The sequence below is a fragment of the Corvus moneduloides genome, chromosome 2 (assembly GCF_009650955.1).
Source record: "Corvus moneduloides isolate bCorMon1 chromosome 2, bCorMon1.pri, whole genome shotgun sequence".
NCBI classification, from domain to species: Eukaryota; Metazoa; Chordata; class Aves; order Passeriformes; family Corvidae; genus Corvus; species Corvus moneduloides.
The window spans coordinates 60,805,574-60,831,994 of NC_045477.1; the positions used below are offsets into that span (position 1 = coordinate 60,805,574).

A 26,421-nucleotide genomic window follows, 5' to 3' on the forward strand; every position below is an offset into this window, starting at 1 on the left:
ATCCTACTCCCTCATTAAAATGTGTATTTCACGTCTTATTTAATCTACTTTAAGTACTGATTTACCAGATATTTCTTGACTCTTTGTTAATAACTAGAAAGGAGAACCAAAATATCTTAAAATATATATCTTTATTTTTCTATGCAAACAAAAAATATGATTATTAGGATCTTTCTTGACAGTAGTGCAGTATCTCTAATTAATTATCCACAGTAAATTTCACTTATGTCAAACAAACACCTAAGGCATATTCTTTTTTTCCACTTGGAAATCTGAAAGTCTGCTAAAGAAAAAGGTTTTTAGAGAAAATAGTCTTTAGTTATAATTCTGTTAATTTTGTGCAGTTATTGACACTTGTTTCTTTTATATGCTTTCATATTATTTTCCTAGTGGAGGATTTACATTCAAATAACAAAAGCTGAAAGATTTATGGCTTAAAATATTGGCAAAAATATAATAGAAAGGTACTGAAAAGTCTATTGCAATTGAACGGTGTTGATTTAAAATTGCACTTTCCTCTTAAAGATTTTAATTCCACCGGTGAGCTTACTTGTTATTTATACAGGAAACAAAACCAGTTCCTCTTTACAAGCTTCACTTTCACATTTATAATATCAGCTGCAGATACTGTCCAAGCTGAGACAGAAGAGGGTAATTCTTTTGTTCACTCTGATTCTGTGATTCAGTTAAATTTAGATAAGTTGGCAAACAAGGAAAAAGAGAACTATAAAATGAAAAAAGTAAATGTGATTCTAAAGAAAAAAAAGTCCTAAAAAGAAATTGATGACAGCAGGTTACTGAAATAAAACAAGTATACAGTGATATCCCAGAAAACTTTCTATTTTTCATTTTGTTTCAGTGCTTACAAAGCTAGTTTCTTCTTTTCTAAATGATCATTAATAAAAAGGTCTCATAATGTTACAATTTCTATTGAAAATAAATTGGATCAAGAATATAATTTTTCTAGTAAATTTCTACTAGTGAGCAGTTCCTTAAAACTATACTTGCTTTTCTTCCAGCTTTTGAGTAATTTACTTTTATATAATGTTCATATTTTCTTTGTATTCACTGAATTGCTGGAAATCCAGGCATGGTCATTTAACGAAAATTATACATGGAAAATTACACTCCTCAATGTATAAGAAAGTTTAGCAATTTTGGAATGAGAACTTTAATGAAGATTATCTTCCAACAGTAATTATGGCAAACACAATAAATAGTAACACTTAAATGCAGACAAACACTGCTATTACTGAAAATGTAGCGTTGTATTTTTTGATGAGCAGTGGGAAGAGTAAAATCAGAAAATAAATCAGCAAATATGAAAAGCTGATACAAAACAGAATGGGAGATGAATAAGTTAATTCAACAATATCATGATGGATGTGGGAAAGACTTCACATAAAAAATACTCCTAATTATTGATAATACTAACTAGATTAAGTAGTTCAACACTTAATAGAGATATATGACAGTCATATGGAATCATCTATGGACTCATAAAATCATCTGGGGATAAACTCCTATGCAGTGAGTTGATGTGCATGGACAAAGAAAAGGAGAAGCTTCTGCTTGTGTTTTTCAACTACAGATGATCTTCAATAACTTTTGGGGCTTGTGAAGAAATAAAATAATAAAAGGTAGAAAAAAAAGTCAAATATTTATCACTGATTTGAAAAAATCATATTTCAGATAATTTTTAAAAAACTTGTATTAATTCAACATTAGTTAGAATTAAAAGCTGTTCTAAATTAAGAATTCCTTATAAAAACAGAACATATGTTTTTATCATCTAGAACTCTTTTTGATAGCAGGTCTAATAGTAAATGGGAAAAACATTTAAGCAGGCTGAAAAATTATTAAATTAATGGTAATTTTTTATATTCTGTATCACAAAAGAAAAAAAATTGAAACCCTTTCCTATAAAGAGCACTTTATGTCATGTGTGTAGTTTCCATAGTATTTGTCAGTGCACAATGCTTATGTGTAGAACATCAAACATATTGCATAAATTCTGATGTTCGACTATCATGATTGATCTTACCATTACCTCCAGTTGTAGAAATGCCAATAATTTAAACTCAAGTTTTCGCTGCTACTTTGCCTTTGAAAAGATCAAGCTATTACTATTCTATCTTTCTAAAAAAGTGCTACTTCTTTGCAGTGAAAAGATTAAGGAACCTGTTACTCCATCTGTAAAAGGATTTAGATTCTACAGCAAAGAAATCTAACAAATCTGGGCAAACTGCTCAAACAGCTGACAGAGTGAACCATTGAAATGGCTCAAACTCCAGGGTTTGGAATTCTCCTTTGGCTGTACATTGTCTCAACATGTTACAGAGAAATGCAGAGCTCCCCTCTCTCAGGCCCTGAGCTGGGATAAGGAGTAAATAAACGTTCTTTATAGCACTCGTCATCTCAGGAATTTTGTGCAACTCTTAAGTCAAAAAAGACATGCCACAAAAATTGAATATTAGATTAAATATTTTACAACTTTATAAGATAGAAGAGAGGAAAATAGAACAACATTGTCTAATAGGATTCTGTAATACACTTTCTGAAAAGATGAATTCTTCGTTTTTCCAAATAATGCAGAGTAGAAACTATTTTGGACCAGAATATGTTTCTGTACCCAAATGTCTAGGATGCTCTGCTGCAGGGTGAGAAGTCCCAGACCATTCCAGACAGCGTCTGCATCAAATATTCAGCACTAATTGTACACACCTGTATAATGTGTCAATTTACCCAGGCTGGTAGTAGGGTATACTGTCATTTCCTCTCCTCTTGACTGAGTATCTAAAAGGATCTTGCATGAAAAACTTCTGGAAAAAAGCAACAGTCACAAGGAAGATCAGCCCTGACCTCAGTGTCAATGTGCTTAGTGCTAGAAAGCCAGGGTATGCCCACCTTCAACTACTCAAAGAACCTGTGAAGCAGATTTGCATGAATTTAAAGAATTGTGAATATGGACTAAGGCACTTAGTGCCGTATATCACTGGGTGCATCTAAATTCCTTCCTCCTTTTTGATACCTAGTTTCTTCTTGCTCTCGCCAAACAGATGCTTGTTTCAGACTGGTAATCTGTGAAAAAAAGAGATCTGGGCCAGAACTCAATGAGGAAAATGAATAGGAAAATGCACAGCAAAAACAACAGACCATCAGCTTTAGTTAGTTTTCTTCTTCTTGTAATTTAGTCTCATGTCCAAAAAGTAACTGTAAAAGTATTACTTCTTTATATATATAAATAATAACGTAAAAATATCATTAAAAAAATCTATTAGTGACATTCTATTATGTCTTATAATTGAAGTAATTGTTACTCTACAACACATCTACTGTGCCAGTGGACATTAAGCAAACATTAGCAAAACCAGAGAAATTTCGTTGGAATGTTGGAATGGAACTGTGTTATAGGCTGATTTTTTTTTTTTTTTTTTCCTTCTGCAGTGAATCTTTCAGCCTAATAACACCTATGACTAAGTTTCAAATTCTTACTGGCTCTGAAAGATGTCACAAGAATTTTCCAGTGAAAATCTCTTACCACTTTATCCCCCAGCACCAGACTCCAGCAGCCTTGCTCTCAATTTTGGTGACCTGCTGCTGCATGAGAAAAACTCCAACCACCTTTCAAAAAAAATCCCACTGCTGACCTTAGCTACAACTTTTCAGTACACCAGTTTCTGCTTATGCATTGCATCTACCAAAGGGAACTTTTCTCTGATGGAGTTTCTTTCCCAGCATACAGTCTTCTCCAGTTTACCCTGGTGGGAACTTCTCTCTCTACTGCAATCTCCACATAGCCAGGGAATACATCACTGTTGCTAAAATGTTTTGGATGCACTGGTTAGTTCCATGTGTGCCATTAGCTCCATCCCATCCCTGCTGCCATTCCTTCTATATTCTTTGTATTTTAAACTGTAATGATCTTTTTTTTTTTGCTTCCTCCTCCCCAGTTTTCTACCACATGATAATAATCAGTGTCCATCAGTGGAGCTGAAGTTACCTTTAGATAAAGAAGAAGTGTCTTTTTTATTGAATAAGCTTCAGCTGCAGCACAGACCAAAGTATGTGTTCATCCATTGAAATGGACTCATTAGCTTCACAGGGTTGTTTAAATGTGCAAATTATATTAATTACTGCATAAAAATTTTTGGTCAGGTTGTACCCAAAATGCATCAACCATAGAAATGTCAGCTGTGATAGTAAAATAGTATATTCAGTTCAGGGGGCTGTTTTAGTTCCACATTGCCTTTTTGGCTAACAAATACTGCTGTACTATTCTTATATGTTTTGCTTACAGAAATATTTCAGAAATTTAGCATTATCAGCTTCTTTACTTCTCTTGTCTCCCCTGACAAAAAGTTTGCAGAGAAGAGTGATTGGTAAAGAAACACTTTCCAATATCTTTCCAGTGTGTTTTACACTAAGAAGAAACAGGTTGGTGAAATAATAGCTGCTCTTTCATCACTGAGAGCAAAGGGAAAAGATTTTTTTTTTTAATTTTCATTCTTTGGAATGGTATACAGAAGACCACTGAAATTTGAAGATTGGAGATATGATTCTCTGCTCTCTAATGTGAAGGAGGCAACAAAGGTCTAAAACCAGAGGGAAATTCCCAAGTGCAGGCACATGAATAATTGAATAACAATCTGTTTAGAGAATACTAAAGAAGAGACATTTAGGAAAAAAAGGAAAAAAAAAGAAAAAAAAGAAAAAAGAAAGAGGACAATTTATTTTTTATGACAACATTTAAAGAAAAATTTTCATAGAATCACAGAAATCAGTACAAATCCCCAAATTTTTTTTAAGACAAAAATATTGAATTTTATTGTGGGTTTACCTTGGTTGGCTGCCAGGTGCCCACACAACCACTTTCTGACTTCCTCTCCTCAGCAGGACTGGAGAGAAAATAAGATGAAAAATCTCATGGGTTGAGATGAAGACAAGATTATTCACGTATTACCACAACAGCCAACATCGATTTTACTTGAGGAAGTTTAATTTATTGCCAATTAAAAATAGACTCGGTTACTCAGAAACAAAACCAGAAACCAATCCCCCTCCCTTCCACTCCCCTTTTTTCCCATGTACAAATTTCCTTCTTCATTCCTGACTACTGGACCTCCTCTTCATGCTGAGCAGTGCAGGAGGATGGGCAATGGAAGGGGGGGTCAGCCCATAGCAGCTCCTGTGTGTCACTCCTTCCTTCTCCTGCTTTTCTTCTGCTCTGGTGTGGCTCTCCACCAGTTTCAGCTTCCTCCACAGCACATCCACCTGCTCTGCCATGGAGTCCTCCATTGGCTGTAATGCAGATCTCCTCTTGCCTGTGGTCCTCCACAGGCTGCAGGGGCACAGCTGCCTCACCACGGTCTTCATCAGGGGCTTCAGGAGAATCTCAGCTTCAGTGGCTGGAGCAGCTCCTTCTCCTCCTTCTGCACTGAGCTGGGTCTCTGCAGTGCTGTTCCTCTCACATGTTCTCACCCTCACACAGCTGCTGTGCAACACTTTTTACCCTTTCTTAAACATGTCTTCCCCAAGGTGCCACAGAGCCTTTGGCTGCAGGGCCCAGCCATGCCCTGCATGGGTGGATTGGAGCAACCGAGATCTAGCTGTGTCCGGCCTGGGGCAGCCCTGGACACCTCTCACAGAGGTCCCTGGAGCCCCTGCTGCCTGTGCCTGGACACCAAATACATTGATTCATATAGAAAGCAATTTTGGTTTAATTTGGTTTAGTTATAAAACAAAGCAAATAAATTTTAATACTTTCTCCTGCTATATGTTGCGATCACAAAATCTAATCAATTTAATTAAAAGAGACATTTTCTCAGAAATTCTATAGATTTGGATGAACTCCCATTTCTCCCTGAAATGTTGTTCTTATTAAAACCAGCCAATTATTAGTAATGTATTAAGCCAACCTCTGCAGGCTAACTAAGCTTCTTTAATAACACAAAAGGCTTATAAAACAATCTGCCACATAAATTTTAAAATTTAAATCAATACCAGAATTTTCATGAGAATTTTAATATTTACATGCAATTGAGAAAGATACTGTGCTGGTTTTAGCTGGAGTAGTTAACTTCCTTCCCAGTGGGCTGGTACAGAGTTATGTTTGGATTTGTGCTGAACACAGGGCTGATAACACAGAGATTTTTTTGTTATTGCTGAGCAGAGCTTACACAGAGCCAAGGCCTTTTCTGCTGTTCATACTGCCATGCTGCGGAGGGGGCAGGGGGTGCCTGGAAGGCTGGGAGGAGACGCAGCCAGGACAGGTAACCCCAACTGACCAAAGGGACATTCCAGACTGTATGGCATCATGCTCAGTGTGGTGGCATGTAGTATATTCAGTGATTACATCCTACCTCCATTAATACATGAAATTACTTATGGAAGTAGACATGAACCTTTTTCCGCTGTTCAGAGAGCCAAGTGCTAGGTTGTCTATTTTGATGATATTGCTACAGGAAGGCAAAAATGAGAAATGCCTTGGGGTTGGGTTTCTGAAAGTAATAATTACTGGGCTTTGGGTGCAACAGTATTTCCCACCATGTCCCCTGTCTCAGTAAATGACAGCCTCATGCAGCTCTGAAAAGGCACCTGGAGAACTGGGTCCTGTGGCTCTCTGTAAGTGCATGCCTTTAAGGAAGAGAGGATAAAAGGCTCTTTGACTTTAAAAAAGTAAAGATAAAATAACAATAGTACATATTACAATTAATAATGATCACTTTCAGAATATCTTACAGCTTCAAAGCACTATGAAACTATCAAGTAATTAATGTTTAATTAGTGAAATTAACATAATTCAATATGCAAAGATGCTGAAATAACATAGGAGTTTTAAAACACACAAGCTAAATCCCCAAGCCCACCTGAGAAGCTGCACAACTTTGTAGTCAGGTTCTACACTATCCTTGATGTGCTATGAAAGCTGAATGACCAACAGGAGCAGAGTAGACCAGTGGAATAAATCATTTGGAAAAAAATAAAGTCTCAAATGCAATCCAGGCTTTAGATGGTTCTCCAGAGGGTAAAAATCACACACCTTGATGTTCAAGCTACTCATACTACTAATAGATAGGAAAGAATTGACCAAATAGAGGTTGAGGTTTTGTCTTTTTTTTTTTCTTGTAAGCAGCTTTTTATTGCTAATTGATTCTTAACAGCTTATTCACAGTATGATTCTGCATTTTTATACACTTAGAAGTTCCATTGACTTAAACAGGAGTAGTGAGTGAACAAGGAATGGAGAATAGGGCCTTTGAAGTTCAGTGTCATTATTTAGATTTTAGGCATGCCTGGAGACAGCACTCTAGATTAATAAAATGCTTTGCTTCAATTAGATCTGTGTCTCCTGCATCCCTCCACAATTCCCTCTGCCCTTGTTTAACATACTCCCTTATCTCTTCACATTATCCAGACAGGTGCTCTCTGCTACCAAAGTCTTGCAAGTTTCATGGAGAAGATTCAGTGTGGGGAGGCATGGTATATATATTGGTTTCTTGGCTGTGATGCATAAAAGGAGAATGTGTGAGTCTGTGAGTCTGATTTGTTCTCCCTGAATATATTGTTTCAGAGATTCTTTAAAAATATCGCTGAAAAAAATAATCTTAAAAGATCTTTTAAACAGATATGCTCACTTCTCTGTATTGCAAGCACATTTTCACAATCTAGCACAAAAAATGTAAATCAAAGGAGTATTACTTCTAGCTGATTAATTCTGGGGGAGAGGGAAGACAATATAAAGAAAAAATATATATTCTTTATTATATATGAACTCAGACTTATACCATGACTTTCTCTCATTTTCCACTGTATTAAGTCCCCTCATTTCAGATTTTCTTGAAAGAGACTTAGGAGCATAATGCAATGGCTACTGAAAACTGACACATTCTGCAAAGTGGGGCCAGGAAATTATAAGTTTCACATTGAGTTCAATGGGAAAGTCATAAGGCCCTGCTCTTTCTCCCTGGGGGTATTTTCCTGTTTTATTGTCAGTACTATAATGGGCAATCAGTTCCTGAAATGGTGCCCTGCTGTCTAGATGAAGCATTTATAGGGTTTTTAAGCAGTGCATTTGAACACTGCAGAATAAAAAAAGTCAGCTCTTGTAAGTTCAGATTTTAGGGCCCTGATCCTGCACTGAACCATCAGCAAACCTCCTGCCCACTTGGAATTCAGAGCAGGATCAGGGTCTTGATTTCTGCATTTGCTGCTGCAATTCAGACCTTTATTTATCATAGCTGGAAACAACACTACAAGTAAAAATGCTTCTAAAATCCAAGTGTCTATCCCTTTTAAAAGTAAACTTCCCTAGATTTATGCACATATATTTACATAGTAATCCTCTGAATGGAGAAACAGCTCCTAATGAATTAGGGGATTACTACAAAAATATATAAATCATCACACGTTTTCCATGCAGAAACATTTTATTAAAAATAGAAGTTCCAATTCAAATGAAAAAAGTCTTTTTAAGTGCCTAACATCACAAACCAGATCCAAGAAAGAACTTATGAGCCAGATTCAATATAAGATTTAGGCCTAAAATGAAACTAAGAGAATTTAGGGATCTCTTAAGGTTAGTCTAAATTAGGATTTAGAAGCCCAAACTTGACTACAGGCCAGATCATTATCTAGGTCATCTCTTTCCAGCACTTGTTAATCCTTACAATACCTGAATCTATAAAATGCCTTCCAGTGAGGCTTAAAGTTTACTACTGCTAAAAGTGGCCATACTTGTTCAGCCCTGGCTACTGAAGATATATGCCCATTGCCCAGTCAAATTCCAGACTTAATCAGGGGATAGTAAGTCAGTGAGCTATCTACTTCTCCAGAAAAGTCTGAAAATATTGCTATGTCTTTTTTTTTTTTTTTTTACATCTGCCTAATGCTCAGAACTGCTCTTCACAGAAGCTGGAGGCCTGCTACCAGCCCTGAGCCACCATTAGCCATAAATTTTACAGCAGCCACAGGAAAGGGCATGTTCCACCTGTCTGTGGACGTGAGGCCTCCATGAAGCAAGAGGCATAGTATTACAACAGATAGAAAGTTTATGACTGACTCCCTCCTAATTGTTATGGCATTTAGCAGGAAGAGGTAAATATGATGTTTTATCAGGTCTTTATTCCTAGAACTATTGTCCTCATAAGCAAACGGCATAGGCAATACATTTCTATTCTGACATAGAGAAATAATGTAATTTCTGTCCTACTCAAAGGACAGGTAGAGAACACTTTCTATGGTCTTTTCTGGTTACAATGGCTTAATTTCAAGAGACAAAGCAAACATTTTTTAGAACTGTCCTCACCAAATTGTTGATTGTGTCTCAGGTGGTCACAGAGCTTGGTGATTTAGGCCATTGTTGTATGGAGGACACATCAATTGCTTCAAGATTTGGAAAACTCCTTACTACCAATGGTTTAACTGCCAGCCTATGGTTCAAAAGACAGGAAATGCAATTTATCACTTTTCAAAATAATTCCCATTGCTGTCTATTCCCCCAAGCTGTGTAGGCTCTCAAAATCAGCATCTCTCTCTTTTCATCTGAATTCTTTCACACCAGAACAAGAATTTATCCATGGGAACCAGCTACTTACTCTCAGCTGAGTGACATATATCTGACTTCCCCATACCTTTTTCATTCTGGGCTCAATTAACCTTGTCTCATGTAAAATGAAAAAAAAGGATGACAGCATGAGCAGAATTGAATATTCTGTGAAGACTTTTTTTTTTAAGATTCATTGAAAGACTGAGGACATACCTCCATAGATAGATGTTAAGATGAATATGGCAACCTATCCCAAATTTCACCTGTCTGGCTATAAGCTGACTCCAGTTCCAAGGCTGGGTGGAACCAAGACCAAGTTAATCAGGAATCAGGAGACTTCTGAGAAAAAGAGAGTGTTGGCAACTTTGCAATTTTGAAAGGTTTGAGACTGTTTCAGACACTCCTTCAGCCTCAATGAATAGTTCTATTCAGTAGCAGGTGATTATCCTTAAGAGCAGGACCCATAGACACAGACAAAGCTAGTAGAGACACCCTACTGTGAGTGGTTTTTTGGCAAGCCTCACCAGAGACTTTGGCAGCCTCTCTTCCTCTAAAGTGCTACTGTGCTTTTGTGTGGCTGCATTCTTCATGCAAACAAATACCAATGCCAACCCTAAGAACATGAAGAACTGATAATAATTATTGTTTTCACTGCTGGGTAGCAGAAAACAACTGCAAGATCAAGAAATATCCCGCTTTCTGAGCTTTTTTTTAGAAAATATATATATTTCTTTAAGCTTAAGTAATAAAACCCAGTTATCTTACAACATATTTGAATTGTGTTTTCATTATATGCATGTACATTTTGAAATGGATTGCAATTTTTAATTAAGGCCCCATGTGGTTATCCAAAAAGAGTAATTAGTAGCTTCCAATAAAAGTTTTATGTTAATGCTTGTGAAATAATGTATTAGACAATTTTAGAACAAAACAAACTAAAATGAGGAATGTCTTAAATATCGCAACACTTGAGTCCAAATAAAATGTTTCTTTTATTCAATTTTTTCTACTCCATGCCATGTTTGACCAAGTATTTTTAGTAGCTATACATTCATATAACCTCGAGGCTGGAAAATATTTACTTGCTTGGGTTGAAAATATTTCTTTACAGTATTTCTGGTGGGCACTTACCCTGGCCTTCTCTGGACTGCTTAGTGAAATTTTAATTCTGGGAAGAAGGAGAAAATAAGCACCACAAAAAATTGTGATAAAGAAAAAACATGGACGAGAAAGAAATGTAAACAGAGACATAAAAGGGCAACTGGTTTTACAAACTGATTAGGAGCAACACAGGAGGTTGGATGGGGCTTTGAGCAATTGGTCTAGGGGAAGGTGGGGTTCCAACTCCCCTGAGTTGGAACCAGATTAACTTTAAGGTCCCTTCCAATCCAAATCATTCTATGATTCTGTGATCATCTATTCACAAGTTAGCAGTGAAAACTATTTCTAAGTTTTGTAGCAATGCTCGATCTTTGCATGAAACATAATACGCAGTCTAAAAAAATCACTTAGGGTAGGGTGTCTGCCTGACTTCAACGAGTGTTAACAGCTGTTGGAGTGGGAATAAGCAGGGTTTTATTGCTTATCCACTTGCCTACAGTCTGCAGCTCTTTGAAATATATGCCCTTTTTGAACCTTGTTCCAAATTAGGGAACAACAAGACTTGTTCACAAGAGGAAAAGTCCCCTACCTCTAAAAAAGATAAAATGTTCATGGCAAGATGACTCCAAAGAATTTCTCTGAGACACTGACAATTTGGGCTGGCCTGAAGGCTTTGGTCTGTTAAACAAACACAATTCATTCTGTCTTGTGAGGAAAGCCACAGTGAGTATGCAGGGAGCAGTGAAGTTTCTGCTGAGTAAGCTGAGATTCTATCTCCTAGAGTTCTGGGTTGTGATACAGGACTGCCAAAAATACATGTGTTAATGACTAATCTTTCTTTCAAGATCTCAGCAGCAAATGACTCACCTCATGCATGACAGTAGCTCCTAACCTCTTGATACCGGCTTGATGTTAGAGCAACTAGAGACCTATTGGAGAGAAACGTTATTGCAGAGCTCTGAATTATGCATATTCTAGATGCACCAAGGCTGACAAAGCTGTGTAGGTGGAAGATGTCACTCCTACTAGATGTGTCTTCATTACTGAAATTCAAACACTAGCTCTTTTTGACTCCAAGTGTTTTGTTTACAAATGAATAATGAGAGCTCTAATTTGATAATTAATTTTTACACCAGGTATTTTTGACTGTGTCTTTTGTTTACTCATTGGCATACAGGGGTTTTCTGGTCTAAGGGCTAAGGGAGAAGGATACACAAACAATGACAGGAGACCTAACCACTATTTATGTTCATTTTTGGTGATTTTCTCCTACATGTAATCAGCACATATGCGTTTACTTTTATTACAGTTTTAAATTATTTGGGCCAGCAGATGGAAAGCAAAGGAGGATAGTTATAATTTCTATCAGCGGTTCTCTTCTTATCCCTTTGCCTCCAGCACACGATCTGTGGTCCTTATTTGTCTTCAACAATCTACTGATCAAATATTTATATTCCTAGTTCTTTTACCCTAATAGAAGAATTCAACTGGTATTTCCATGGGAAATTCTACTTCTTCAAGAAAAGAAGAATCTCAAGACTCTGAATTATCTGCTTCTCAGAAAAAATAATCCTGAAAGTTGTCTTAGAATATAAGAATATTTTCAGCAGTTTGTAAGATTTAAATACAAACTAAAATTTCAGACTTTGGAGTCCTTGTATGGAGACATTATTATTTATCTGTTTCTACTGTTTCTGCTGAAGTAATTTTACCTGAAACCTTGTAATTGCTTGATTAGGGAGTGTTGTTCCCTGATAGACTATTACAGCTAGTTCTTCCTTCTTTTTTTTCACTTGCACCTGATTTAGCTCCCACTTTATTGCCCTCTAAGATAATGACACTGCACTTGATACAACTATTTTTCATTCTCTTTCAACACTGTAGTCATCCATGTTATTCTATTTTTCTCAGATCATGATCTTCCATTGAAATGGTGATCCCTCACAATGCTGTTTATGATGTTTATATCAAGGTCCTCAATGGAATACCAATACATTTCCCATCAATGATGCTCCTGGATCTTAATACTTTTCCTTCTAACATAAACCCTTTTCTCTAAAGAATCAACCCCTGTTGTTTTGATTCACAGAAGTATTTTCAGACAATGATCCAAATTGCAGAAGGGACTGTCTTGAGGAAAAAACCCTCTTCGATGTGCAAGCAGGTGGAGCTCTGATACACCACTGCATGGATGTCACTGAGATATCCTGCTTAATTGGTTGTACCTGACACAAATTTAGCAGCTTAAGAAAGGAAGAAAATATAACCTTTTTTTAATTTCTTATTTTTAAATAAAAGTTACAAACCCAATAGCAGCCCGTGAACAATATTTGTAATGACTTTATAATAGTTTGATGGAAGACTTAGGGATTAGAAGGTATGTCTACATTAGGAAGCAGTATAGCACAGTAGGGGTCAATCTGTGGAGTGAAACCATTAATTCAAGCAATCTGCGGTGCAAACATTTTAGATGGGGTACTTTAGAAAAGCTGCAGACTTGTCTTACGTGCACCCCCTGAAGTGCAGGGGGTGTGCTACTATAGCACAATTCTTTACTTGTCTTCTATGTACCCCATATGAGGGATTAAAATGTATTCATCCATCCCTTTAATAATTACAAAAACTGGCAAAAATATAGGGTGAAACATCTCCCTAGAGATAAAGTGACTTACTATGTAGTGACTTTGACATGTAATGAGAGACATCAAAGTAAATCTGTGTCTAAGAACTCTTCATTTTTTACCAAACATACACCAGTAACACCCACAACTCTTATGACATCTTGAAATAGAATTGTCTTTGGATTTGTGCTACCTACTTATACAAGTTAGAAGCCCTAACATATCTCACAGAGTCTTATATAAATTTGAATTTTGAATGCTTTTTATTTGACATCTTTCATATAATTACTAACTTGTTTAAATATCGCTGTGCTATTGCCTGAGGTAAATGCAGTAGAAAATCCCTATGTTCAATGTTATTGTCTTACAGTTTCATCCCCTCTGTCAAACTGAGGACTTTTGTTAATTCTGCAGGGGAATTTTTATTTCATTTTCTTGTTCATTCCTAATGTGGATGAATAAATTGCTGGCTATCTACTTACAGATATAGAATATTTTCTGTGTCAGTTAGCCAAGCTTAAAATGAATCTGTGCAATTTTGTCATTGTCACAGACAGGTTTTTTTTTCCCCACTGCACAATAATGAAATGCAGAGAAAATACACATTAGCTTTTTTCAAAAATTTATTTAAATGATTGATAGTCAAATCAACTACTGTTCATTCTAAGGAAGGTTCTCAAAGTTAATATAAACTAACTTTAGGAAAGAACTGAGCACATACTTAAATCAGACTTTTTCTTCAGAAGAGCTTGGAGTGAATTCAAAAGGTGGGTGACAAGCAAGAATACTACATTCACGTACAACAGCTGTGGGAGAATACAGCACAGTGCTTGAAGTACTCAATAGCAGGGAGAACTGGGCACTGACTTCCCTACCCAATTTACATTAAAGTGCCATTAGATAAAAAAGTTATAGTGGCAGCAAGAGTATGGACCGGAATGCAAATCTGGCTCTTCTCTACTCAGTGCAGAGCCTTCTGTAATAGAAGAATTAGGTTTTATTCCAAATCTCCAGCTGTTGTAGCAATTGCTCTAAACACTGAGTTACTCATATGAAAGGCAGACTCCTATGTGAGGTCCAGCCTCATGCAGGCAGTTAAGTGTATCTCAGAGTTACCTTCTCAAATTTGAAGGGAAAGGGTGTTCAGACACCTAGTTTTATAATTTCAAGTTGACTGATCTTGAAATCTCTCTGTTTAATATTCCAATAGCCACATATTCTGTTCTCAGGTGTCTAATTCACCAAAATTCAGTTCCCAGGATATGGCAAATAACATATATTGGCACACAAGCTTTCCTTTGGAGTTTATTATTAGGCTACAGCTACTGCTTTAGGTATCTATGTGGGAAGGTTTTGTACCAGTGACATTTGCAAATCTCTGATATCACTTAGGAGGTGACTAACATTTCCACTGGTAATATCCCCGTACAACTAAGCTCTTGCCGGAGGCCTTGCATATTAACATCAAACTTCTCACAGCATTAAACTGGTAGGTGTCTTGATAATTAGATTAAAATTTCATAAAACAGAGACTACCCAGTGTGCTTCATAGCAAAGCCTGAAACACATTTGGAGTATTCCAGATATCCTGGAATATCTACGAGAACTTTGGTAGGACCCCAAATCAGCCAAATCTTTGAAGAAGACTAGTCTAGATTTTTTCGCTAGAGTGAGCTCTCTGAAAAAAACTGAAAATACAGGCTTCATCAGTTCTTTGAACTAGGATAGCTAAACTTTTGGACAGAAAGACTCAAAATCACTGGGAGATAAAAAAAAGTTCAATTAATAATTAACTTATAAACTAAACCATTTTCCTCCATTTTAGTTCCTCCCTGATCTTAAAGGTAGGTCCTTGCTTCTACACTTTATTTCAGTCATTATGGAGGCTTCCCAGCTGGAGCAAATGGCATGGTCCCCTGTAGTTAGTAGGGACACTGCTTCTGTCATCCCTGAAGCCTCTAACAATGCTTTCAGTATTCCTGACCTGCAGGATACCAATTCACTGCTATACCTCTCACTGCTTCCTACTTCTCTCTCACCCTTGACAAACCCCTGCACTTCCTATCTCTGTGCTTGCTCAGAATGCTCTCCAGAAAAGATCCAAAATCCCCTACAGAGATCCACAAGGCCCACTCATTTTGAAGGAATAGAAACATAATTTTGAAAAGTGAATTAATAGAAAATAAGGAGAAAAAGTAAAAGAAAATTCTCTGAAGAATTTACAACTGCAAACCTTACTCTACAAAAATGATCTTAACAGAAGGCAAGTAAACATCTAGGTCATCCCATTTCTTCTTCTTACACACCATCTCCTTGTTCAGTGTGCTGGCAGTTTTGCATCCCAGGCCTATCATCCAATACATCCTTAGACTGCAGAGCAAGGATAGCATCTAATGCTGCAACACTGCAGCAGTAATCAAGAGCTGCAATACTCATTTCTAACACTACTTCTCTCTTAAAAGGGTGCCCAGAGCCCTAAAGAGAAATTGACTCCATGGCTACAAAAATTGTTTAAGACACAAATTAAACAAAGCTCAATATTTGAACCTATATTCAACCCGGGTTAATTTTTTTTTTTTGTTTCATTGTTTGCTAGCTTGTTTGTTATTGCAAGTTTAGTTCTGCCAACAGCAGTTACAGGATTGGTTTCATAAAAGGAGTTTGAAACCATTGATTTCATATAGGCATTACTGGATCTCATAGGAGCAATGAGAAAAAAGATTTTATGCAGAAATGTTTATTCATTGGTATTCATTTCTTAAAGCTTTCTGTATTCTATGATAATATGACCTTTGTATTTTCTATTGACCACCATACTTGTATTCAATACAATACTTTATTTAAATATTAATGTATTAAGGCATATAAGTGTACCATATGTTAACTTTTGTTCCATTTGTTTCTTAACTTATACTACAGGGTTTAGATTTGGAAAAATATGTGAAATATGTCCTTGAAAACTTGTAACTAGATCTGTATAAATATTACAAAAACAATAATTTTGCATCAGTATGGTGAACAAGTAGCAACGTGCCTGAAGAATATAAATTGAATGTTCTCTAGAAGAATCGGTAAAGGTTAAAATTCATCATTTTAACTGATAGGCTTTCTTTGGGAAATAACTGATGCAGTGAATACAAAATGCTATGATAATTCTGTGTTTCTCCTCAGTGGTTTTTTTTTTCCCCTTGAAAAACAGTATCTCTTCAATAATAAAGTGCACATTTTTTCATTCACTCTAGAACTAAGTTTCCTACAGTGCTTGTCTTCATACACAGCTGATAGTTTTTTCACTTTAAATGGAATCTTTTCATCTGAATAGAGTGAACCCTTCTGTCCATTTCAGGAGAGGTTGCACTTCTATAGGAAATACACAATGATTCAGATCATTTTAGGAAAAGATTTAACCTAGACATGGTATGAAGACTGGTTGCTAAATACCACATTTACTACCACAGTTTCCATAGTGATTTTCAGACTGTAGCAGGCTGGAGGCTGAACTAGAAAAATAGGCATAAATACAATTTATGCTAGAAATAATGACAGTATTTAGGAGCATCTGTTTGTCCCAGGCACTGCACCAATGGCAGTAACAGATGACTTTTCTTTTCAGAGTCCTACCATCTACTAAGTGAAGCAGAAAGGTACTGCCATCTTTCTATAGTTAGAAAATTGAGTTACAAAGAAATCAAAAGACATTTCTTTCACAGTCATATAGGAAGACTGCCACAGAAATGAACTCTGATCAGTTGAGTTTCAGACCAAGTTATAAACCAGATTTCAGTTTTCCAGTGAGTAAATTAACTCCATTTAACTATTACTCAAACTGCAGATTAACCTCCTGTGCTGATGGTCAGAAGGAGCAGACTTGCATGTAAATCAGGTATCAATTTGTGGAGATTAGCTAATTCCAAGTAATATTATTTCTTTCTATCGTGTCAATACTTCTGCCCACAAAAGAGTCTCAGTGCAATGTGCTTTGTTAATTTGGGGTCCGAAACAGGCTTTTAACTGCTTTGCCAATTTAAAACTTATGAGTGTGAATAGACTGTGGCAATACAGAGACACACAAGTCCAGATTTGTATTTGGCATTTCTGGCAATCAGACTATCACTAGGTTTGAACATTTCCAAACTTTCTCCATGAGATATTAATTGCCCACTCTGAGTTTCAGGCAAGCTGTCATCCCCAGGAACAAGCTCCATGGCAGACAGACCCAGTAGCTCGGCACTGAGCACCATTTCAGTAGGCCAAGAAAAGAGCTACAGACACGCACTCAAGAGCCACTTTCAGAAACTGCACTGTGCCACTGTGGGTTAGGGGCTTTCTTAATTCACCTCCAGACAGACAAACCTCTCTAAAAGTTCACCACGAAAGGCACAGTGACTCTGAGTGTGTGCGTGTTTGTGTGAAGTTCACCTCTAATCTTTACATAAGCTAAGAATTGTTCCTGCTCCTTTCATATCTTTCTCTCTCCTTTTTTTCCTTCTCCTTCTGCAGGCTGTCCAGATAAGGATTTTCATTGTCATTGTTCCCACTCTAGTCTGAATAAGTGGAGTGTATGAAAAAGCCAATATCACAAAAGGACTCGCAAATACTGATGCCACCATTGGACTTGAATTTAAAGTTATCTCACAAGGACACTGTTAACATTTATCCTTCTCTCTGTAGGCCAACAAATTAAAATATTACTTGAAGTCTCAGATCAGTTTCTGCAAGAGCATTTCATTTTGATTGATGTCCTCTATTAATATCAGTGGTGCTAGTTAGCTTTAAGACACCCCAAAGGGTAGTCAGCTAGTTAAAACTCCAAATGAACCTCATGCCAGCTGTTTAGCCCCTTGAAAGTTTTGCTGAGCATTGACAGAAGACCTTATCTATCATTACAATTAAGTGCCTTTAGACTGTCCCTTCTAAGGGAAGTCAGCTGAAGTACCATCTGCTATTTTGCTTTCAGAACTCATTGGTCTCCTCTAAGCCAACCATTTTACTTTTGAAATTACATTTCTTTTTCAGGAGAGTGATGGGCTGATGAAGAAAACTTTTTGTTTTAATAATCAGCAGTTTCTATGATGTGACATAATTTTTGCAGTGCTCAAGGCCTTTTACAAATCAAAAGGAATCCAACTAAAACAGTAATTAATGTCAAATGACTAGTCACATACGGTCGTATTTAATTAAAAAGTTCTAATCTTTGATTAAAACTCCTCACACGTTCTTGTGACTGCAAACTGTTGTCTAAAAAGAGAAAGTAATTGGGTACATAATCTATTGTGTCTTCTAACTGACACCTGCTAATTGTCTCAGCAGTAAATGGCAACAATTTAATTTAGAAAGTCAAAAAGTTTATCTTGTATGTTCAACAGATTTTTTTTTTCTGTATTATATTCCTTTCCACATTAGGAAGATCTCTTCCTGAGTGATCTTTATTCCTCTAAGAATCTTCTGCTCTCTAACAACATGATTTCCTATAGTAAATACAAAAGATATTATTTACAAAAGATATGATTCTTTTAATGTGCAGTAAATGTTTTAAATGCTATTAATCTCTGATTTTTTTTTCTAAATATTAATTTATCTGAACAGCAGATGCTGCAAACAGGTTTCTATACTCATAGCTTACAGGGAGAAAAGCAGGAGGAATAAGCCACAGAAATTACCTCCACAGGAATTCTGGCATTCAGAATTTCAGCTGGTGAAAAGCTGGCAGCTATAGCCACATTCAGCACTACAGTGAAGGATCTTGCCCCTTTTTCTCGTCCTCTTGAGATCTTAGCTTCAGCACCAGCGGTACAAAGAACACTGCTAAGGCAGAAGTGCCTCAGAGGAAAGAATATTCTTTACCAGGTTCTACCCTTTTTTGCTTTTACTCATCAGTGCAGAGTCTAACTGTGATTTAGCAAAAATTATAGTCACTATTATGTCTGTGTTTACTGCTGAGGTGCTCTTTCTTTTGAGGCTTATGGTTAATCTGCTAGCTATATTTTTTTCTTTCTGTCTTCTATGGCATGATCATTTGTTGTCTGCAGTTTTACTGAACTAGAATTGTGACACTCCAAATATATTGGTACTCCCAGCTGAAATTCCCAACAAGAATTTTGTCTGCTTTATGTCTTATTTTACCAATATATTAAAAAGTCCTTTGGCATGTTGAATGAAGCATTCTCAGGGAAGAAGAATACAATCACTGTCTTTTGACAGCACATGTTTCAAAGCCACACGTAATCCACAGAGCCAACTGGTAGATGAAGTGTGTCTGCAAATACATTTTGGTTCTGATGGCTTCAGACACCAGTGAGCTGTGACACCTCCAGTCAAAACTATCTACTTGGGCACAATAATTTTCAACTTTCTTGCAACCACAAACACATCTGGACCCACCCCAGTATCAGGCACTGGGAGGCTGCCACTACAAAGGGACCATTGCTACCCAAGTGGTCGCTGTGAAAGCGTCCATGTGGAGTGGCTTGATGGCACCCTCTAACTGACTTGAATTCTACAGAGAATTCTAAGTCTTCTTAAAAGTATCTGTCCTTTTTCATCTATAAATTTACAAAGAAAGGAAAGAACTGCTTTCACTGCTGTACAGACAGAGAAACTGTAGCACCGAAAACAGAAATAACCTGTCCAGGATCACAGGCCTAATCAGTGGCAGAGTCAGCAAAATAAACTTGTCACCTGATTTCCATATTTCTTCTCTACAGTCAAAATATAAAAATAGCCATCAATACACATGAATGTATAGAGACAGATAACAATATAGATTATCTAGAAAGCTTTGTGACTTTTTCTAGTAAGCTGGCTGCAGCATGTCAATAGAATAGTAAATAAACACAGCAGGAGTCTTGACTACATTTTTTTTTACATAATCAACTTTCAAGTATCTGAATTTGGGCTCCTTGGCCAAATCATCTCTTTTCTCTATCTACAGTATCTTCAGTTATTAATCTTCTGTTCCTGCTTGCTTCATACCTTCATTATCTCTCACCTGCTGTGACCTCTTAGACACTGTAACCTTCTTCCCTCTAATCTCCCTCCTCCAGTCCACTCCAAACACTTCAGCCAAGGTTATCTTTTTTGTTCACGACTCTGATCATGTCAAGTCCTCTCTCAGTCCCTCAGGTGGTTTTCTGTCTCATTACTCTACAAGGTCAAATTTCTCCTCTGCAATTTTGAGGCTTTGCAAGAGTCTGCCTTAGTCCACCAGTGGTCTGAGTCCTTAGTCATTCCTGGCTCTGATACAGTCCTGCTTACTGTGTGTATCCATATCTCATGCATGACTTCCTTTTTCTATTCCCAAAACTGTTTACAGTGCCTAAAATATCCTCTCTCCTCTAACCTGCCAACAAACTTAACACTCCTCTTTCATGTTTCTTCCTGCATTCTCTGTAAATTTGTTATGAGTGCTTTGGAGCAAAAGGCTTGTTTTTGAAAATATGAGGTGTTTGCAAAGTTGCAGGTATAACAATGAGTTGACAAAATAATTATGAAATTTACTTCATCATCTTGCATCACACTGTAAATAAACATACAAAGTAGCATTTAAATATATTCATACTAAGTAAACAACAGAAATGTCTCCAATTCTCTTCTTCTCCAGATCTATCGCGCAGCAAGGGAAAGGAATAGTGGTTACTATGCGTGAGTAATATATACTTGACAAACTTGATTCTTTCACCAGATTGCCTTTCCTTTGATGGCTGACCACAACCAGCTGATACATATTTAAACCACAGCCTGGACTTTATGGTGGAGTAAAGTATACTTTTGATTCTCATTAAGACATGACCTCTGACAGCATGATATGAGTTCTGTGACTTTCTCACAAGAGCCTTGAGCCACGATTAATTTTGATTAATATATGCTGCTTTTCAACAAAACAGCTCCTACTGTAAAAGACAGCTACACCTAAATCTGTAAAACAGAAAAAAAAAGAAGAAAGCGGATAATGTAAAGAAATCATAGGCAAAGCCTATATACAACAATTAAAACTGTTGGGCAAAAGTTTATGGCAGCAGTTTTATTTCTCTTCTCCTTAAAAAAAACAAAAACAAAAAAGCAAACAAAAAACCCCAAACAAACAAACAAACAAAAAAAAGAAGAAGAAGAAAAAAGCCACAGACACAACAGACCCTTTTATTCCTAGGAGTTTCCTCAGGCAAGGGGCATTTCAGCTTGTTTATCATACAAATCTTTCCCATAATTCAGCTATTAAGCAACAAGATTCTATAATCTATTGTCAGTTAAATTAATGTTTGTAAATCTTTATTGCTGATGGTATTATAATACCAGAAGTATCTAAGGGCAACTGCTATCAGCTTTATTGATAGAAGCAGTGGGAAATGGAAAGAAAAACTTGCAGCAGCAAATCAGTAACTCTTTCTGAAGCAAATGCAGTGTATGTGATACATTTCTTGTAGTTCAGGTATGAAATGAACTAACAAAAGGAATAATATAACACAAAAATTCTAGCCACACAAGATTTGCATCTTGAAATGTAATTAACTTGATTAATTAGAAGTATGCTTCTCAAACTGTTATATGTAGATAAATGAGAAACAAAAAAATCCACTAAAATTTCTGTATCTGATGCTACTGTGGGAAAACAATCCCCCTCTCCAATTTATCAAATTTGAACAGCAAAAGAGATAAAATGTGTCATTTTAAAGTGATACAGGAATTAATCTGGTTGAGAGCTCAACATACAATACTGGTCACTAGCTGCTTAAACTCAGACATGCTTTCACATTTGACACATGCTCCACACATCTGGAGACACATGCCAACCGTTCATCCATCTGCTCTAACAGTGCTGGTAGAAGTCTGCTTATTATTCTCTCTTTGAAATACACCAACAATACTAGACATATTGACACCTATAATTAAAACATCATTAAATTCAACCATACCTGTTAATGTCAGGCGTAATTGCCCTGGTTTTAGTAAAAATGTACCAGAGACTCTACTCCCACTTTGTGGTGCTAGTGAGTTAGTGTTGACAATGACTAAAGCTAAATATTTTAATTGTATGTACCGTATTTGAAAAAAAAATAAAAATTCAAATTTTCCTCAAACAGACTATGTGTTCTTTTTCCAGTATACCTCTGAACCAAATTAAAGCAAAATTTCAGTGTGGTAGCCAAGTATATTTACATACTTAATAATTTACATTACCTTTTAATAGGATAGTATTCCCCTGGCTGGCGTGGTAGAAATCTTCCAAATTATTAACCCCAAATTAAAATCATTGTTGTGCTCACCTATACAAAGATTAAAAAAAAAATCCACCCTATTTTCAGTACCACAGTGTGTACTTTTGCTGCCTTGGTAGTGAATGGCAAAATTCTATCTGATTTCAGAAGGATGAAGATAATTCTCCATGTTTGAAACTGGCTGTCTTCTAATCTTTCCTTCCTAATGAATAGAACACATTTATTCAATGCAAATTACATGAAGGCAGGAAGGCAGGAAGGCAGGAAGGCAGGAAGGGAGTCTTTGTTTAGGGTATGACAATAGTCGAGCACTGGTGTTTAGCCCATGGGTCTCAGTTTCCTTGTTGCTGTGGAACACAGCATCTTTCCATTTAACATTCCAGTTTCCTCCCTGTGTGATTTTCAGTGCTGTGACATTTAGAAGGGATGACAAAACCTCAATACTTGTTTATTCCATAGGTCAATATTCCAAATAGTTTTCCTGATACATTAGAAATGTTAGCTGCATTACTGTTAATATTGACACCTGATATTTACTTCACAGAAGGAAAAAAGGTCATGTTTTTATCATCTCTTTCTTCCTAATTAATTGCACAAATATGCTTAATACTGGAAAAGACCTGTTAAACCAAATGAGAATTTGTTCTGTTCAGAAGGGTAAGTGCTAGGCCTTGGTTATACTATAGCCAACTATGAAGTGATTTAGTAATTTTAAATTCATGCCATTTATGCACAACAGTAAATCCTCCAACATATTGGTGTTTGCCCAACTCTGTGTATTAACCATCTTTGTTCCCTTTATGCGATAAGGTGTGAGCACTAATTGTCATTTTTCTTTTTTGGTACACTGACTGGAAGGAGGACATGTATTAGAATCTACCAGAGAGCATCCACAGCTTCAACTCTAAATGAACATACTGAAAAAGAATAATGTCTCCAAACAGAATAAAGAGATTGTGTATTAATATTCAAATTTACTTTAGTTTTTTAGTAGAGGCCACACACCTTGTGTATGTGGGCACTTAGTGATGTATTGTTTAGGTCTGCCAGGTGTAATTTTGTATTATATCTTATTTTAAACTCTTTGAGATAGACAGCATAGACAATAATTTGATCTTTGAGGTCTTTCAAAATCCTCCTGTGAATTTTTAACATTTTTCTTTCATGCATTTATTCTACGATAAGTGGCTTTTCAGAGGTTTGGGTCCAATTCCCAGGCCACTGTAGCCAGTTGTTTGAGAGAGTTGCTGTTTACTACAAGACAATAAACAATGGCCCCTGTTTGTGAATGCTTTCCCATAAAGTCTGTAAACCAAAGAGCTTGCTCCATTAAATGCTTTAGAAAAGTCACAAGCAAAACTTTAGAATTCTCCTCGTAAAGTCTGTAAACCAAAGAGCTTGCTCCATTAAATGCTTTAGAAAAGTCACAAGCAAAACTTTAGCATTCTCCTCATTGGTTAAAAAAAACCCCAACCAAACGAAAAACCCCTGAAAGAAGCTGTGATTAAAAGTTAATTAATTAATTGTTTTTCTTTAGAAATTCAATTGCATGGGGACTTCTGTGATTTTTGCATCACATGAGCCAAATGATAACTGGACGATCATGTAGATGAAGGCTGAAATCTGGCTATGCTTTGATGAGCCTTTAGTAGGAAAATGCAACAAGCAGCTACTTGGTAAAGCTCTGCAAGAGAGCAGGATCAGGACTCCAGTCATAATACCATAGAGACAATTTATGTCTGCTGAAGAAGCAAATGCTATACTAACATGACTACAGCCTTTCAAGATCAGAGACAATGATCAGGAACACCACATTTTCTTAGAGAAGAAAACAGCAAAGCAATTTAAAATGCATTTCTTGAGCAGTTTTCTATATGATTATGTCTTGGAATAAGAGCTCAATAATGTCTGAATTCAGATATTTTTGTGACCTAATATACTTCATACAGATTGACACCTCATATTAGTAATTATTTTATCTTTCTTTTGCTCATATGTGGTCTTTTCTTGTCCAACACATGGGTTTTTTGATAGACATTTGTCACTGTACGATGACAACATCTAATATTAGTGTACCAATCACTACAAATTAATCTTTAATTTTGTTCTGGCACCCTCTCTTGAAAGAGAGGTGTGTGACCTGTTTCATCTTTATAAATTAAATTATCTACATACAAATTTTGCATATCTTTCAGTTAAAGCAAGCTAAGTAAAGAGAAAAGCTTTGCAACTGAAGAAACTTGCTGAGGTGTAAAATGGTCATTGTTTCTTGTGGGATTTCATTCCACTCTATTGAGACTGTCCACCAAAGATGTCAGTCGCTCTCCAGATAAACTATATTTATTCCAGACTGTTCTAATGGGACAAAAACCCAAAACTGTCAACCAGTCATCACAAAGGACTCAGTCTTTTTCATACTCTGAGTCATTAAGCACCTTCAAATAAGGGTGAGATGTTGAAATTGACTGGTGTGCTCTGAGGCAGGCTTTGCGCCCTCACACATCAGGTGGCAGCGAGCATTATGGAGGGGCTGCACTGCAGCACCCCAGCAGACAGAGTTTCCCAGGCAGTGAGGCTTCGTGGCCTCACCATTACACAAACGAGGATATAAGTGATCCTGGATCATCATTCACCATAACCAAAAGGCATGTTTTTGTGCCTCAGAGATGCTTACATACCCTTAACTTGTCTTTTCAGGTAAGTTTTTAACTTAAAAAGCAAATTTTACTTCTTTAGTAAAACTTTAAAGAGAAATCCTCCAAAAAGCATTTCATTTAGGTTTGATACTAGTTACTACGTGTTAAACAGGAACTAGCTATTAAGAAATACAGAGCAAAAAACGGATAAAAAACTGAGTATATATTCCCTACATCTAAAGAAATGTGTTTAAAATAATTATGCTATTTTAGTAACATAACCAACTCGTTAGCTCTAGATTAAATACCCGTAGTGTAAAACAAATCTTACCTTAAAATATTACTCCTCCCCATATAGTACACCCTCCTTTACACACCACAGTGGACACATTGAATGAAATAGGCAAATGGCAGAAGTTAGCCCTTTAAATATTTAATGCCTCTGCACATTAAATAAAACTGTCTGCAACATATATTTTGTAGTGATTTATTTGCAATTCAGATGTTATCTCTAGATGTATGTAGAACTGTTAAGTCTGCTAACAATTTTAGAAATTACAATAATACAGAAAATTGTAGCAATTCATTTATGTTAATTTACTGACACTAAATTCCTCAGGGCAGCAGTCATGATGAATACACTTTCTTATATAAAACTAAACCTGTTTTGGTACCTAACACATCAATGTTAATGACAGAAATACTATCTAAGATTTATATTTGCATAGATCTGTTTGTTTGTTTATTTTTTTGCATCATTTATCCAACATACTCATTTTTTTAAAGAGTAAAAAGTTATTTTATGTACTCATCATTAAAATGCCTAAAAGGACCTAATTTCCAGGACATGGACACTTCACAATTTAAAAAAAATCAAGCCTGTTCAATGTCTTTCATAAAGACAGAAAAATTCACTAAGCATTTTTAGTGGTCTCAAGGATACAGTATTTCATATTTTAATTTTACGATCTGTTTTTGTTTTTGCAGCAGGTTATAGGATTTTTTAAATGTTAATTTTGCACCTTGGTTATTACATTCTGTTCAGGCTTTTTTATAGTACTGGCTTCTGACTAATCACTTATGACAAGACTGTAAGACAACAGTTTGCCTGCAGAAAGCGGGATGTATAGCAGCACCATCCCAGGAGCAAACAGAGAAGGGAATTATGACTTTTAGAAACATTATTTCCTCTCTTGCTTGCCTCTGGCTCTAAGGGGGGCACAAACCCCTACTGCTCTGTGCTGGCAGCCAACTGTCAGTTCATCTTATCTCAGATGGCCAATGTGTCGAGGGGATGAAGCCAA

General features: G+C 36.4%; 1 long non-coding RNA gene across 10 annotated transcripts in view; it reads right to left on the reverse strand.

Moving 5' to 3' along the window:
* Nucleotides 1–112: 112 nt before the first annotated feature.
* The window catches only part of LOC116439830, a 34,517-nt gene continuing 8,208 nt past the window's right edge, over nt 113–26,421 (reverse strand). For 2 of the 10 annotated variants that reach the window (XR_004238308.1, XR_004238301.1), the window contains exons 6-7: nt 4,841–11,577; nt 113–3,821 (exon numbers count right to left, since the gene is read on the reverse strand). This is a non-coding gene — a long non-coding RNA (uncharacterized LOC116439830). Of the gene's footprint in view, nt 3,822–4,840; nt 11,578–25,448; nt 25,485–26,421 lie in introns of all 10 variants that reach the window. The other 8 variants (XR_004238307.1, XR_004238306.1, XR_004238305.1 and 5 more) reach the window with 8 other exon arrangements.